Source organism: Hypanus sabinus, chromosome 1, assembly GCF_030144855.1.
Source record: "Hypanus sabinus isolate sHypSab1 chromosome 1, sHypSab1.hap1, whole genome shotgun sequence".
Taxonomy (NCBI): Eukaryota; Metazoa; Chordata; class Chondrichthyes; order Myliobatiformes; family Dasyatidae; genus Hypanus; species Hypanus sabinus.
Window position 1 is genome coordinate 183,967,201 of NC_082706.1, and position 16,813 is coordinate 183,984,013.

General features: G+C 42.4%; 1 long non-coding RNA gene across 1 annotated transcript; it reads right to left on the minus strand.

Annotated features, from left to right (window-relative positions):
- Window positions 1-7,748: 7,748 nt before the first annotated feature.
- Window positions 7,749-12,900, minus strand: LOC132383322 (uncharacterized). The gene is made up of 3 exons (XR_009508638.1): window positions 12,819-12,900; window positions 12,096-12,186; window positions 7,749-8,055 (listed from the first exon to the last, which is right to left on the minus strand). It is a non-coding gene; the product is annotated as an uncharacterized LOC132383322 (long non-coding RNA).
- Window positions 12,901-16,813: the final 3,913 nt, after the last annotated feature.

Genomic DNA, 16,813 nt, shown 5'->3' on the forward strand with positions numbered 1-16,813 from the left:
AATTTTTGGACTAGTGGTAAGTATCTGAGAGTCAGTTATCTGTAGATGGACAAGGGAACTGATGGCTTTACCTCTTTGATGTTTAGAACACTCACAGAATTGTGCTGCTTCACACTTCTTAATGACTGACCAGTCAAGGTCACCTCTTGACAATTCATAGAGTTGTTGTTTGTTCTGGTTGTTTCATCAAGGTCAAGTTTTTTGTCATATGCACAAATACACATAATGATGATGATGATGTACAAATGCATGTGAAAATACAAAGCCTTGACTGGGATGTGCCAACAGGCAAAATCAACACAAACTGGAAATGGATTGCCTCAGTCTTCAAGGAGAGCAGCAAGGCTTGTCTAGGATACAGAGCTGGGAAGAAGAATAAAGAATAGATACACCATGAAACATGGACAGCCTTAGAAGAAAGAGAGAAAATTAAGAAAAGTCAACACACCTTAAGGTGAAACTTCATCTAGCATACAATGAAGCTAACAAGAAAGTGAAGAGAGTTGTAGGAAAGGATGAGGGAGTTGACTTGGAAGACCCTGCGGTGCAGGTCGAAGGAGCAGCCAGTTGAGATGGCCAGGGAAATATTTACAAGATTTCAAAACTGGTATGCGCAAAGTTCCAGCCCAGTTCCAGTGGTCCTGTGAGAGATAAGAACGGTCTGCTTTTGACAACTGAGAAAAAGCACGAGGCACAATGGACAGAGTATTTTGGAGAATTACTGAATAGACCACTGCGAGATGAAGAACATGACATACAAGAGGCAGCAGAAGATCTCAACATCAACAGATCCACCCAGGGAAAAAAGAGGTTGTTGCTGCATCAAAGCTACAGGACATGACAATTTGAACACTAGATTGTTCAAAGCTAAACTAAAGGTTGCAACAGCTATCCTGCCACCACTGTTTACTATAATCTGGGAATGAGGACAAGTAGCCAAGGAGTGGGCAAAGTGAGTCATTGCTAGGATTCCAAGAAAGGAGTGCTAAGTGTTTGCAACAACTGGTATGGCATCACACTTTTGTCAATGCCCAATGTCATTGTCCAGCATCAATATGTGCCTGAGGAAGGGTGAGCTGTCTTCAGGAAGAATAGAGGCTGTGTGTAATTTCATGCTGCGTACCATCAGAAAGCAGTACACACTGCGGTAGAGACAACTGTATGTAAAATTTGTGGGCTTTGAAAAGGTTCTTGATAGCATCCACAGAGAGATCCGCTGGAGAATTCTCAGATCATAATTGTTAGGCTCATCCAGAGTTTCTATGCTAACTGCACCTGCACAGCTGGAGACAGCAATTTGAGCTTAGAAGTTGAGATAGGAGTCAGGCTAAGCTATGTGACGTTGGCATCGACTTACCATCACCAGCCAATTCACCTACCTGGGTAGCGTCATTCTGCAGGATGGCGTGACCATGGTCAATATTCAGTGCAGAAACATCTTCAAAGCAATGAACAACATATGGGGATAACCAAGTACAGTGTCCACTCCTAGGTGAAGCTGTATCAGAGCTGTGTTCTGTCCACACCCTTGTATGACTCAGAATGCTGGTGCATGACAGAGAGTGACTTTGACAAGCCGTCGTCATTCCACACCATGAGCCTCTGCATCTTCTGGCCAAGAAAGATCTCCATCAGTGTCATCAAGAAGACATGGCCAAGATCATCATAAAGAAGTGCTGCAGATGGATTGGGCACATGATGAGAAAAGAGGCCTACTCCATCTTCAAGACAGCACTTCACTAGACTCCTGAGATGTGGAGCAAATGTGCAACCAAAGGCAACCTGGTGCCATACCATAGAGGCAGAAGTGAGGACCCTGACCCACACCTGGAGTACAATAGAGAAGATGGCCAAGGATTGAAAGAGATCTTCATCCAAGGATGGGCAGTAAACACAAATACATGTATGTGTTTGTAGGGGCAATGAGAAACCTACTTGCAGCAGCAATACAAACAGATAGCAGTATTGACAAGAAAAACACATAAATTAAACAATCTTTGCAAGTAATAGCCTAATTAGAACAAAAAAATGTCCATTTTAGTTCAAAGTAATCAGTGGTCAGTAGGCAAAGTAATCAGAGTGATCAATGTGTTGCTAAACTACGGTTGTGTCATTTGGTTCAAGAACAGAATGGTTGAGGGGAATTAACTGTTTTTGAACCTGATGGTGAAGTATTTCAGGCTCTGTACAACCTTCACGATGGTAGCTTTGAGAAGATTCCGTGACCTTTGATGATGGATGTTGCCTTCTTGAGGCAGTGTCTCCTGTAGATACTATGGATAGTGTGGAGTGATGTGCTTAGTAGAGTCCTCTGCTCTTGCAGGTTGTTATGTTCCTGTGCATTTGACTTGGGGTGGCATGGTAGTCTCGTGGTTAGCACAATATTTTACGGTACAAGCGACTCGAGTTCAAATCTCGCCGCTCTCCCACGGGGAGAGTTTGCATGTTCTCCCCATGACCGTGTGAGATTTCTCCTCCCACAGTCCAAAGATGCACCAGTCGAGAAGTTGTTGTAAACTGTCCCCGTGATTAGGCTGGGATTAAATTGGGGGATTGCTGGGTGGTGAGGCTCAAAGGGCAGGAAGGGCCTACACCACGTTGTATCTCAATAAATAAACTGCCATACCCAACTATGATGCAACTGATCGAGAAATTTTCAACAGCGCATGTGTAGAAGTTTTTCCAGAGAGTTTGATGACAAGCTGAACTACCTTAACACCTAAAGAAGTAAAACCTGATGACTTGTGTGTGCACTGTGTTAATGGCATATACTGTAGGTGAATCAGTTTCACAGGAAAGACATGGATTAGGTTTCTATAATTACTGATGTCTCCCTTGCTCAGTCTGCACAGTTCAAGCATAGGTATGTAATGCGTTGTATGATCCTGATTGATCTTGTGCTGCAGTTCAATTGCCTGGTACTTATTGTAAATGTGCTACACCAACAAAACTAAGGGATTTTGCAAAAATGATCAATTTTGCTCGTAACAATTACATTTTCCTGCATTATTGTAGGGAGAAGAATTTAGGTAATATTTGACATATGAATTATGAATGCTAATGCAATGTCATAGGGTCATAGAGCACTGCAGCAATGAAAAAGGCCCTTTGGCCCATCTAGTCTGTGCTGAACTAGTCCCATTGACCTGCACTTGAATGACATTCCCCTCCCATTCATATACCTATCAAATTTATTTTAAAGGCTGAAATTGAACCCACATCCTCGCCTCATTTGGCAGCTCATTTCACACCCTCCCTCCCCTCGGAGCAATGAAGTTCTCCCTCATGTTCCCTTTAAATATTTTACCATAATTCAATGTTTAATTACTAATATAGTTTAATCAGAGAAAAATATAGCTGGTCTGCTAATAAATGTCATAAATTACATAAAATAGAGAGCCCACAAAGCAAAAAAGGGAATTATTTTATTAGTAAATGTTGTAATTATTAACAACTTATGTTTATATTACATCATTGAGTTTTACATTTGAAATGGAATTATCATTTCTTCGCTAAATAATGTAAAGTTGCAAATATATTTTGTATAGCAGACTTGAAGCATATCTAAGTAATACAAATGACAGAATGTTTCATGTGGAATGTTAAAATTATATTATAAAATGAAACCATTTTTGTATTTGATATTCCCTCTGTTGCCTCTTTTAAACATTTGGGGCAGTGTCAATTTACAATTTTTCTTTCAGTTCTTGCTTATATAAATATATCTAATAGAGCCACGCGCTTGAAATATTGTGCACTCACTGAACAATTCCACAGGGAGAGGCTTCCTCTCATTAAGTTGGCAAAGGCAACCATTTGTGGAAATCTGCGGTAGGGAAAGATGGATGTATCCTAGTAAGACAGGGTCTTTCAAGCATGAAGGAGCAGAACTAGTAAGCTGTGTGATGGAAGAAGTGGAAGGAAGATGACTGAGGTGGATGAAGGAAGACTAGCCGCCAATGGAGAAACCAATTACAAGGGGCAGGAAGGTGAATAAAATACGAAAAAGGCCAGATTACAATTTTGATCTCTATGTAGTATTTTTGTCCCTGTGTATAATTTTGGTCCCCATATTTTGTGAGGGATGCAAAGTGACTGGAGAGAGTTCAGAGAAGAGTGACTAGACTCATTCCAGGTCTGCAGGGTATGAAATATGAAGAAAGATTGAAAGAATTAACTCTTCTTAGCCAAGGTAGATGTAGAATGAGAGGAGACATGATAGAAGTGTTCAAAACCATTAAGGGTATAAGTAAGGTGAATAGCAGCTGTTACTTCAAAATTAATCCATCAACGCCGACATATGGCTATAGATGGAGATTGGTTATAGGGAGATTTCAGACTAACATTAGCGTTTCTTTACATAGCAAATTGTGGACATGGTACAAACTATCTAGTTGTGTAGTTGTGGTGAACTATGTGCCTGTCTGGACACGCCCCCTGCTGACTGCTCCTGTGGCTCCTCCCACAGGCCCCTGTATAAAGGCGATCTGAGGCCTGACGCTCGGCCTCAGTCTCCAGGACGTAGTATGATGGACACTCACTGCTGGTTCCTTCTTCCAGTTAATAAAAGCCGATATCTCGCCTTACGTCTCAGTGTGAGTTATTGATGGTGCATCAGTAGTTGAGAGTAGTACCTTGAAGGTGTAAACTTGATGGTTATTTCAACACATGATGTGAACAGGAACTTGGCAAGCTTTGTCAAAAGGAATGGCCTGTTCTTGTCAATAAACTTATGGGTGTTCTAATGTTCTAATTAAACACAAATAGGAAGTCATTGAGGGGAATAACCAAAACTGCAGAAGAACTGTCAGTGCAGTAGAAATGGAATTGTGAATCAAGAATCAAATATTGCAATACTAGAGGCTTTCTTGACAAGGAAACAAATGGAGAAAACACAAGAAAATCTGTAGTTGCTGGAAGTCCAAAGCAACACACACAAAATGCTGGAGGAACTCAGCAGATCAGGCAGCATCTATGGAAAAGAGTAAACAGTCGATGGGTCGGGCTGAGACCCTTCATCAGGAAGAATTAATGGAGCTAAGATGGACAGATGTTTCACTGTATGAAAAGAATATTTGAATCATTGATCAGAGGGATACAGAGATGCTCTGGAGATATCAAAGAACATTAAGGACTTAGGACCCTTGGAACATAAGAACTGGATTATGCCATCTTCCTTAGAACAACGCTGCTTTTGAACTTGGCTGGTATACAATTCTGCATCATTTAGGATTCCACATTTTCTGATTTGCTTAGCAAACTAACAAAAATACCAAAATCTTAATTAATTCTGCTTAACAAGCTGTTAGGGCAACTTCCTGATTTTAACCTACCTTTGTACATAAAAGTGCTACAAATAATTTGGAACCCATCACCTCCAATTTCACAATGATTTCAGGTCATTCTGGATTCCCCACCAGAACGATCTCTTCAATCTCTTTTTAATTTTAAAGAAAGCAGAAGATATTTGTCATTGTATGAATTATACAATGGACCTGATAACAAGTTCATGGAGTGTCAAGCTAATCTAAACTGTACCGAACTAAAGTGAAAGTGCCTTAATGATGCAGGGACTTTCAGTTCTATATATATAAGTTGAAATATATTGATATATATGATGCATATTTGAAAAGAGGTAAGGGTTGGTCACCACTCTGTGCTCGTCAACAGCAATATTAGGTCTTCCTCACTCTTCCCATTATCATTGATGCACCGTTAAGTATACAAGTAAAGCTTTCATTGAAGAGATGTTTGGATAAGTACATGGATGGGAGGGATTTGGAAGGATACAGTCAAGGTACAGGTAGATGGGACTAGACAGAGGATCAGGTTTACATGGACTAGATGGGCTAAAGGGCCTGTTTCTGTGCTGTAGTTCTTTACAACTTGACTCGATTCTCCAACTTAAAAGAAAGACATTTAATTTATGAAGCAGTTTTACATAAATTTTGGGTGGCAGGGTGGAGATACATCTCTACCAAAGGAGGTGTAAGGCGCCCTTTCCCTCCGCTAGCCTGCAGGTCACACTTGGGCGAAGTGTAGCACCTGCTTAACCCCCTAATCAGGGTCATGTGAACCCATGGGAGCAGGTGATGGATGGTCGTATGAGTAGCTGGTGCACATCCCAAGTCCTGGTTATGGGATCACTGACGCCAGGCAGACAATCTCTGAAGAGTATTGATAGTGGCTGGGGTCACTCATTTGTAAAGCACTGCCCAGAAGAAGGCAATGGCAAACCACTTCTGTAGAAAATTTGCCAAGAATAATTATAGTTGTGCATAGATTATGATTGCTCACGTCATACAACACGGCATGTAATGATGACGACGAGCAGTTTTAACATTCTGTACAGAGTCATAGGGAAGTACAGAACAGAAACAGGCCCTGTGCATAGTGAAAGGTTCTGAGTATTGATGTGTATAGTTCAGCCCTCTTCAGCCTTCTCAGAATGTAGAGGTGTTGGTGAGATTTCATGGTTGTGCAGGATATGTTCTGAGACCATGAGAGGCCATGTGAGATATGCACTCCCGGGAGTTTGCAGCTGTTTGCAGTATCCGCTGTTGTGCCACAGAAGTAAAGAGCTCAAATTCACTTTCAAGTTGAAGTTTATTGTCATCTGACTATAATTATATGCAAACAAATGAAGCAATGTTCCTCCAGACCACGGTGCACCTACAATACATATATCCCACACAGCACGTAAAACAAAATATTACCATGAATCAGTTAATTAAATATAACCTGAAATGTATGTAGTGCATAGCACAGTAAATGGTAATCAGTACAGTTAACAGTGACGAGACCTCAGTGGTGGCAGGGTCTCACAGCCTGGGGAAGAAGCTGTTACCCAGTCTGGCAGTCCTAGTCCTGATGCTTCTGTACCTCCTTCCTGATGGTAGTGGAACAACATGATTGCGGGATGGGTGTGTTCTTGACTAGTGAGGAAGTGTTGTGGGTCTGGGTTAAATCGTCTGTTATGTGCACTTCGTCCTTCTCACTCTTTCCACAGCAGAGCCGTTGATGTGGAATGGAGAGTGGTCAACCTACGCTTCCCTGAGTTCCACAGTCATCTCCTTTGTCTTGTCCACATTGAGACCTAGGTTGTTGTACTCACACCATTTGACAAGCCCCTCTAGCTCCTCTCTGTGTGCTGACTCATCATGGTCGCTGATGAGGCTGACCACTGTTGGAGAATCAGCGAACTTGGTTTGAGCTGGATCTGGCAGTGCAGTTGTGACTCATCAGTGTGATCAGCAGCGCTCAGCCCTGGGGGTAGGGGGGCACCAGTGCTCAGCGTGATGGAGCCAACTCGTTCTGTCTGTAGTCTTTCCATCAAGAAGTCCAAGATCCAGTTACAGAGAGGGTCGTTGAGTCCCATTGAGCCTCTAAGGTTTGATCGTGTTAAATGCCAAACTGAAGTTGATGAACAAAATCCTGGCGTAGGAGGCATCATTTTCTAGGTGGGACAGGATGGAGTGGAGGGCCAAGGCTGAGGCATCGTCAGTAGACCGTTTTGATCAGTAGGTGAACTGTAAAAGGTCCACTGTAGCTGGAAGCTGAGACTTTATACAATCTATCATGAGCCACTCAAAGCACTTCATGATTGTTGAAGTCAGTTCTGCGTGGTGCGCGAACGGTACAAGTTCTTCGAAAGTCAATAACTATCTTCTTTGTCTTGCTGACTTAAGGAGCAGGTTATTTGCCTGGTACCAGGTCTCTAGCTCTTCCACCCCCTCTCAGTAGGCCATCTCACCATTGCTGGTGATGACTGTTGTGTCATTGGCGAACTAGACAATGTGATTACTTGGGTGTTTGGCCATATGTTCGTGTGTGAGCAGAGTGTTGAGGATGATGGGGAGGGAGGAGTGGTTGTACATGCTGACTAGTGAGTTCTGGTGGTTAGGAGCTCCAACACTCAGTCGTACAGCAGTGTATTTGGACCGACGAGTAGGAGTTGGTTCAGCAAAGTCTGTGGGACAATAGTGCTGAATGTCAAACTGATAAACAGTACAAAGACATGACAGGAGTGGGAAGGGAACACAGGGAGTGGGTTACCTGAAATGAGAAATATAAGGTGTTATTCACAATATATCACAATATAAGGTGTTATTCTGCTGACTTATGTTTGTTGTCACATTGGCATGAGAGAAAGCTGAGGACAGAAAGGCTGTGGTAATAGGAAGATTAGTTGAAGTAATATCCATAGACAGAGAGCAGGTGCTCCACATAACAGCTTCCAAGTCGATGCTTAGTCATACTGCTGTAGAAGAAGCCATATTGAGAGCACCCACTGGCAATAGGCAAGGATGGGGGAGGTCAACATGAATCTCTGCCTCACCTGGAAGGGCTGTAAGATCTCTGGATGGGGATGATGGAGGTGGTGTAGGGGCAAGTGCTGTTCCTCTTATGGTTGTAGGAGAAAGTGCCAGGGGACATGGAGGGGTGGGTATTCTAAACTGGACAATCTGACCTGACAGGAATGTAGAGAGAATAAAATGGGATTATTACAGAATTAGCGTAAATGGGTTCTTAAGGTTTACTGTGGACCTGACAGATCTGGAGCCTGTTTCCATGCTCTGTGACTCTCTGACTCTGTGACAAGTAATAATTCCTTCAGAATTATTATAGCGGAGCCGCTTCTTCCTCAGGAGTTTGCAGAGATTCAGCATGACATGCAGAACTTTGACAGACTTCTCTAGATGTTTAGTGGAGAGTACGAGGGGTGATTGATAAATTCGTGGCTTAACGGAAAAGGAGTCAATTCTAGCACATTTATTTTTCAACATTCTCCCCTCCTACATGTACACACTTAGTCCAGCGGAGTGGAGCATATGGATCCATTTTTGTAGAAGTCAGTATCTTGGACCTCCAGAAGTGGTCCACACTGGTTATTGATCAGCTCTCGTTACATGCATATGCAGTTCAACTCTGAGAGATGACGCAGTAAGTTTGAAGTTAATAACTCATCGGGGTGATTGATAAGTTCGTGACCTAAGGTAGAAGGAGATGAGTTATTAACTTCAGACTTTCTGCATAATCACTCAAAGAGTTGAACTGCACGTGCATGTAACGAGAGCTGTATAACTCATCTCCTTCTACCGTAGGTCACAAACTTATCAATCACTCGTGCTGTGGACCACTTCTACAAAGAAGGGATCCATATGCTCCATAACCACTGGACTAAGTGTGTACATGTAGGAGGGGACTATGTTGTAAAATAAATGTGCTAGGTTTTCTAAAATTGACTCCTTCTACCTTAGGCCACAAACTTATCAATCACCCCTCGTATATTGACTGGCTGCATGACAGCCTGGTATGGAAACACCAATGCCCTTTAATGGAAAATTAATGGTTAAGTAGTGGTTATGGCCTAGTCTATCATGGGTAAAGCCCTCCCAACCATTGAACACATCTCCATGATACACTTTCACAGGAAAGCAGAATCCACTTTTAGGAACACCCACCACCCAGGTCATGCTCTCTGCTCACTGCTGCCATCAGGAAGAAGGTACAGGAGACTCAGGACTCACCGTGCCAGCTTCAGGAACAGTTACTATCCCTCAACCATCAGGCCCTTAAACCAAAGAGGATAACTTCACTCCACTTGCCCCAGCATTGAAATGTTCCCACAATTAATTGACTTGCTTTCAAGGACTCTTCACCTCTTGTTCTCGATACTTATTGCTTCTTTATTTATTATTATTTGTTTCTTTTTGGATTTGCACAGTTTGCTGAATTCTACATTCTGGTTGAGTGCCCAGGTTGGGCAGTCTTTCATTGATTCTGTTACGGTTATTTTTCTGTAGGTTTATTGAGTATGCCCACTAGAAAATAAATCTCAGGATTGTATATGGTGACATATATGTACTTTGATAATAAATTTACATTAAACTTTGAATTGAACTTTGAGATAGCTAATGAGCCTCTATCAAAACCCAGTGATGCCCAACAGCCCTGGCTGAAACAATGCAGATATTAAGCAGATCAGTAGGGACCTGAAAGTTTTTTCTTCATCAGCCTTGGCATTCTCTATACTTTCACCCTGAGAAAGCACTGAGGATAGCAGTCACGATGCGAATAACTACTGCCAACAGATGAAAGGAGACTTCTGTTTCACCAAGAGGAACAAGCTGTTGAGCCAAAGGATGCAGCTGCAGTGGAAGGATTCAAGTGTGGCCTTTAGCCAGAGCTGTACATCAGCAGAAAACTGCACCACGCTTCTTTCAAACTGTTCATCCTCCGCCAGCCGCTGGATCCATTTCCCATCCAGGTCATCATCTGAAACCACTCATCTACACTGCACTGAAGAACCTCCATACCTTTGACTGTTGTTTTCTTAAAATTACAACTGCCTATGAGACCTTATGAAAATAAGACTTTAAGGCCCTAAGACAAAGGAGCAGAATTAGTCTGTTTGTCCTTTCAAGAATGCTCCTCCATTTAAACAAGGCTAATTTATTATCCCTCTCAACCACTTTCTCCCGCCTTCTTCCCATAATCTTTGCTGCCCTTACTAATCAAGAATTTATCAACCTCCGCTTTAAGTACACCCAGTGACCTGGCCTTCGCAGTAGCAATGAATTCCACAGATTCACCACCATCCGGCTAAAGAAATTCCTCCTCATCTCTGTTCTAAAGGGGCATCCATGAATTCTGAATCTGTGCCTTCATCATCCTAAATCAGTGAAGAATTGTTTGAAATACATCTATTAAAATAGTTTTATATTTACATCAGGAGACATCAGGGTAAGTTTTTTTACACAGGTTGTGAGTGCCTGGAATGACTTGCCAGGGATGATGGTGGAGGCTAAGACATTAGGGGTATTTAAGAACCTCTTGGACAGGCACATGGATGAAAGAAAAATGGAGGGTTATGGGGTGGTGTGGATTTAGTACTTTTTTTAAAAGGATTATATGGGTAGGCACAACATGGAGGGCTGACGGGCCTGTACTGTGCTGTAGTGTTCTGTGGTTGTATGGTTAAGAATCATAAACAAGAGAAAACCTGCAGATGCTGGAAATCCAAGCAGCACACATCAAATTCCGCCACCCCATCAGAGATAGGGCTCCTCTTGTCCTCACCTACCAACCCACTAGCCTCCGTCTCCAGCCATAATTCTCCATAACTTCCACCATCAGGATCCCACCACCAAGCACATCTTTTCCTCCCCCTAACTTTCAGCTTTTGGCAGGGATCGATCCTTATGCTACTCCCTTGTCCGTTTGTCCCTCCCACTGATCTCCCTCCTGGCACTTATCCTTGCAAGTGGAACAAGTACTACACATGCCCCTAGACCTCCTCCCTCACTACCATGCAGGGCCCCAGACAGTCCTCCCTGGCAAGGTGACACTTCACCTGTGAGTCATCCAGTGCTCCCGGTGTGGTCTCTTGTATATTGGTGAGACCCAACACAGATTGGGAGACCACTTCACGAAGCCCCTACACTTCGTCTGCCAGAAAGAGCAGGATCTCCCAGTGGCCACCCATTTTAATTCCACTTTCCATTCCTATTTTGATATGTCTATCCATGGCCTCCTCTATTGCTGAGATGAACCCCCCTCAGGTTGGAATACCAACACCTTATATTCCATCTGGGTAGCCTCCAACCTGATGGCGTGAACATCGATTTCTCAAAGTTCTGATAATGCTCCCCACCCCTCACCCCTCACCATCCCCATTCCCGTTTCCTTCACTCACCTTATCTCCTTCCCTGTCTATAACCTCTCTCTGGTGCTCCTTCCCCTTTTCTTTCTTCCATGGCCTTCTGTCCTTTCCTATCAGGTTCTCCCATCTCCAGCCTTGTATATCTTCATTCGATCAACTTCCCAGCTCTTTACTTTCCCCCCATCCCCCACCCTCCCCCGTTTCACCTATCACCTTATGGTTCTCCCTCCCCTCCCCTCACTTTCCTACTCTACCTCTTCATCTTTTTCTCCAGTCTGCCGTAGGGCCTCAGCGCAAAGGTCGATTGTACTCTTTTCCAGGCCTGGCCTGCAGAGTTCCTCCCGTATAGTGTGTGTGCTGCTTAAATTTACGTATGTTCAGTGTTAACTTGCACCATAAAAGAATGTTCAGGTGCCCGTTTGAAACTTACTCAGATTTTCTTTTCCATTTGTCACTGTTTTGCTATCAGCCATCTCTCAGCGATAAATGTTAAAATGACGCAGTTTATCTTTTTCAGCCATCTGGAATCAGAGGAACATTATTCACAACAGTTTTCAGAAACTGGTGGGCATTATGATTAAATCATGACTTTTATTTTCATCCAAGGAACTTTTGAAGTATAAATATATAAATAGTAACTATTGATTGCCATTTGTGATCATATTGTTGATTAATCAGATTGTTCCAAGACACCTTTGTATTTTTTGTTTGTTTAAGATACATGGATTTACTCAAAGATTTGGGAATTTTTTAATATTTAACTATGCCTTTAACTTATTACAGCTGAATCAGTTCACTAACACCTTTGGCTATTGTTAGTAATTTGTAATACATGTGGTTGAGTTCTTATGTAGTCACACAATACTGCATTGTATTCCAATGCAAGTTCTACATTTATCCCCATTGCTGTTGTAATAGTAGCTTCTATTGTTAGCCTTCTAGGTATGACCCTTAATGTTACATATGGCTTTACCTGTTTTGGGCAGAGCCATGCAAGATTAATTTGAGGGTACAATATTAAAAGGAAAGTCAACCTTAATTTGAAGTTTAAGATCAAGTTACCAGATAGCAACATATAGAGATCCAAAAAAATGTAGCAGCAGAAATGGGGTCAAGACAACCACAAACAGAAGAGATTTCGAGCAATACATACATGAAATGCTGGAGGAACTCAGTAAGTCAGGCAGCATCAATGGAGGGGAAGGAAAATTTCAGGCTGAGACCCTTCATCTTGGAGCATGAGCCACCTGGTGGCCAGCATCTGTAATTACAACTAGAACCACAAATGACAATATCTGGACATTAACTTTAATGCTTAAGGTTCAAGTTCAGTTTATTGTCATTCAGCTGTAAACATGCATACCACTAAACAAAATGACTTTCCTCTGGACCAAGGTGTACAACACAGCACACATAGCATCACCATATATTACCATGAGGTTCACTTTTTGCAGGCAATCTCAGTAGAACAATTAAATACATAGAATCAATTAAAAATTACACACAAAGACTGACAAATAACCAAGATGTACAAAAAGGGGAACTGTACAAATACAGAATTATAAGTAAGTAAATAAATAACACTGAGAATGTGAGTTGTAGAGCTCTTAAATGTGGGTCCATAGATAGCGGCAGCAGTTCAGATTTGAGGTGAGTGAACTTATTGACGCTGTTTTAGGAGCCTGATGGCTCTAATATCTAATATCTATTCCTGAACCTGGTGCTGTGGGACCTAAGGCTCCTATACCTCCTTCTCAATGGCAGAAGTGAGGAGGGAACAGGACCTCACTGGTCCTTGATGATGGATGCTGCTTTCTTGTGGCATTGCTGCTTGTAGTTGTGCTCAGTGATGGGGAGGGCTTTGCCTGTGATTGACAGGCATCTGCCACGTTTGGTAGGCCTTTCCATTCTTGGGCACTGGTGCTTCCATACCAGACCATGAGGCAACCAGCCAGGATATTCTCCACTGCATCTATAGAAGTTTGTCAAAGTTTTAGGTGACACGCTCTATCTGTAAAACCTATTAAGAAAGTTGAGGCACTACTATGCTTTCTTTGTGCTAGGCCCAGGACAGATCCTCCGAGATCATAACACCAAGGAATTTAAAGCTATTGACCCACTGCTCCTCTGATCCCCCTAATGAGGACTGCCTCATAGCCCCCCTGTTTCTTCCTCCTGTTGTCATAGTCAGATCTTTGGTTTTGCTGACATTGAGTGAAAGACTGTTGCTGTGGCACCATTCAGCCAGATTACCAATCCCTCTCCTATACACTGATTTGTCACCACCTTTGATTTGCCCAACAACAGGGCTGTCATCAGCCTATAGACTGGAAAACCCATAATTAAAAAAGGTTAGTAACCTGATATTGTTCATAGGTCTTACTGAAACTCATAAAAACCCCATCTCCTTTGGAAATTAAAATTCAGTACAGATTCTGTATATCCACGTTTCTCCATTCAATAGATGATTCACCTTCTCTTGATCCAATCCCAGATGTAACATTGTAACTGAGCTGTCATTCGTACCTTTACACCAATGAGTAGGACAGGATCAACATTCAGCTTGTGTCAATGTTTGACTGTTGCTCCCAGGAGGACTGACCATGGCTTCAGCAAGAGTGGCCAATGTGAATCTGTCTGCTGTTGAATTCTGGGGCCTCAGCTTATGATGCAATACTGAAGGGAAGGGGAGGGGAGGAGATTGGGTGGATGGGAAGGGGAAGGGAGGGAAGGAGAGAAATTAATCTAACCTGAGATGGGTCACTCTGCGAACCTCATGCTTGGCTTAAGTGAAACATTTCAGATTTCAGGTGTATTTATTTAACACATGTACATTGAAATATACAGTGAAATGCTTCATTTGAGTTAACAACCAACACAACATAAGGATGTGCTGGGGGCAGTCCGTAAGTGTCATCACACATTCCGGTGCAAAGCAGCATGTCCTCAGTGTTCAGCAGTACAGCACAAACAATAAAACAACAACATCAATGTCAAATCAACAACAGCAAGCAAGCTCTTCTCCTACGCAACGTTCAATAAACACGCACCAGAGTTAGGGTTAAGGCAGAGTTTGTTTTCCCTGGACTGGTTTCTGCTCTTCCTCACACATTCTGGCCCTGCTGTTTCCTGAGATTTAAAAAAAATACCCAATGGCTCATATAGATTTAGTACAATATCTTTGTAAATCTTTAGCTCATGTTATTACAGACAATCCCACTGCTGAGGTCGGGGAAGTGGAGTTGAGTGTCCAATCAGATAAGTTCCTGCTTCATAGCTCCAGTGATCTGAGTTTAATCCTTTCCTCTGGTTTTGGAGTTAGCTCATTCTCTCCTCAGATGCTCCTGTTCCCTCTCATATCCCAGTGATGTGCAGATTGGTAAGTTAATGGGTCATGCTGAGTCTGCTCTGCTGTAGGTGTATGGTAGAACCTGAGTTGATGTACAAAAAGGGAGAATAAGTTACCTGTAAAATTAATAGGGAAATGAGATTGCATTGGTGGGCTGAATGGCCTCCTTTTGCAGTATATCAAAAGGAAATGGTGAAGGTTTAACATAGCAATAAATACTTCCATTGCAAGAACACAGGCAGAAGTGATCCACGAACAATTGGCACTCTATGACAAGTGCAGAGTCTTAAGAAAGATTATCCTTAGGCAACTAGGTTTTGACAAACTTTCCATGAAGCAGATATAAAGACTGGAAATTATGTTGGCAGTTAGAAGAAGTTATTCCTAAACCCATTCTTGTGCCAAGAGTATTAATAGGCCAACCACAATTCTTTAGCCAGGACCAACATCTAGTTTCACCTCGATGTCTGCCAAGCACTGCTTCACCTTTTCGCTACTTTTGGCCTCTGCATTGGTGCACTTTGTGATGCAGAGTGAGCCCAAGTTCTCACCATGACCATAACTGGCAGGACGAGAGGTGAATGTCTATTCAAATGTCCCTCACTTAATCAATCATAGTTACAGCCAGAACTTCAGCCCAGTTGCTCAACATGCAACCCCTAACAGTTTGCACTTGACCATACTCCATTCCCTACACATTCTTACGTATTTGCTAATTTCACACTCTTTTTGTTTGGCACCAATGCAAGCTTCAAATATTGGGATAAATCATGTCCCGATGGTATCGTGAAGAGGTTCTGACAAAAAAAAACAACGAATATATGGGCGATTCTGATATTATTGGGAAGGCTAATAAATCAGTTAGTGGTAATCAGCAAATATTTTTCCTTGCTTGTGCTTAATCTGATGCCATGAAACTTTAGGGGGGGGGCAAAGCCAATAGTGGGGCTTCTCTGGGCCACCCCCCAATCTGTAAAACATCACCTCTAGTTGGAAATAATTTGGAAGATGTGTAACCCAGGCAGTTGATGGTTGGGTTGGGTTGTTCTTCAATCTTGTCAATCGGACTGTAAGTTCGACGTCAGTGGTGGGTAAATTAATGGACAGTATTCTTAGAGATGGTATATATAATGTACATATGTGTATCCATCTTTTGTAAACTCTTCAGTAGCTGCATAGACACCTGAAGAGTAGACTATCTGTTGGATGGAAGTGACCAAGAACTCTGATAGAGGCAGATGCCAAGTTGTTAAGCTCACCATTGGGAGGTGGCGCTTTAGCATTGCTGGCCCACCACCTCAAGGGAGCCTTGATCATAAGCGGGCCGAAACTCCTGAGGACAGGTGGCAGATCAACTGATGATCCCAGTGTAGTAATAGCACAGGACAGTTAACATCTTAGTCAACGTGTATTTGCAATTCTTTTAATTATCTGGATAGACAGGGTCCGATTAGGAACAGTCAACATGGATTTGTGCGTGGAAGGTCATGTTTTACAAATCCTATTGAATTTTTTTTAAAGAGGTTACTAAGAAAGTTGACGAGGGTAAAGCAGTGGATGTTGTCTATATGGACTTCAGTAAGGCCTTTGACAGGATTCACACAGAAGGTTAGTTAGGAAGGTTCAATCGTTAGGTATTAATATTGAAGTAGTAAAATGGATTCAACAGTGACTGGATGGGAGATGCCAGAGAGTAGTGGTGGATAACTGTTTGTCAGGTTGGAGGCCGGTGACTAGTGGTGTGCCTCAGGGATCTGTACTGGGTCCAGTGTTGTTTGTCATATACATTAATGATCTGG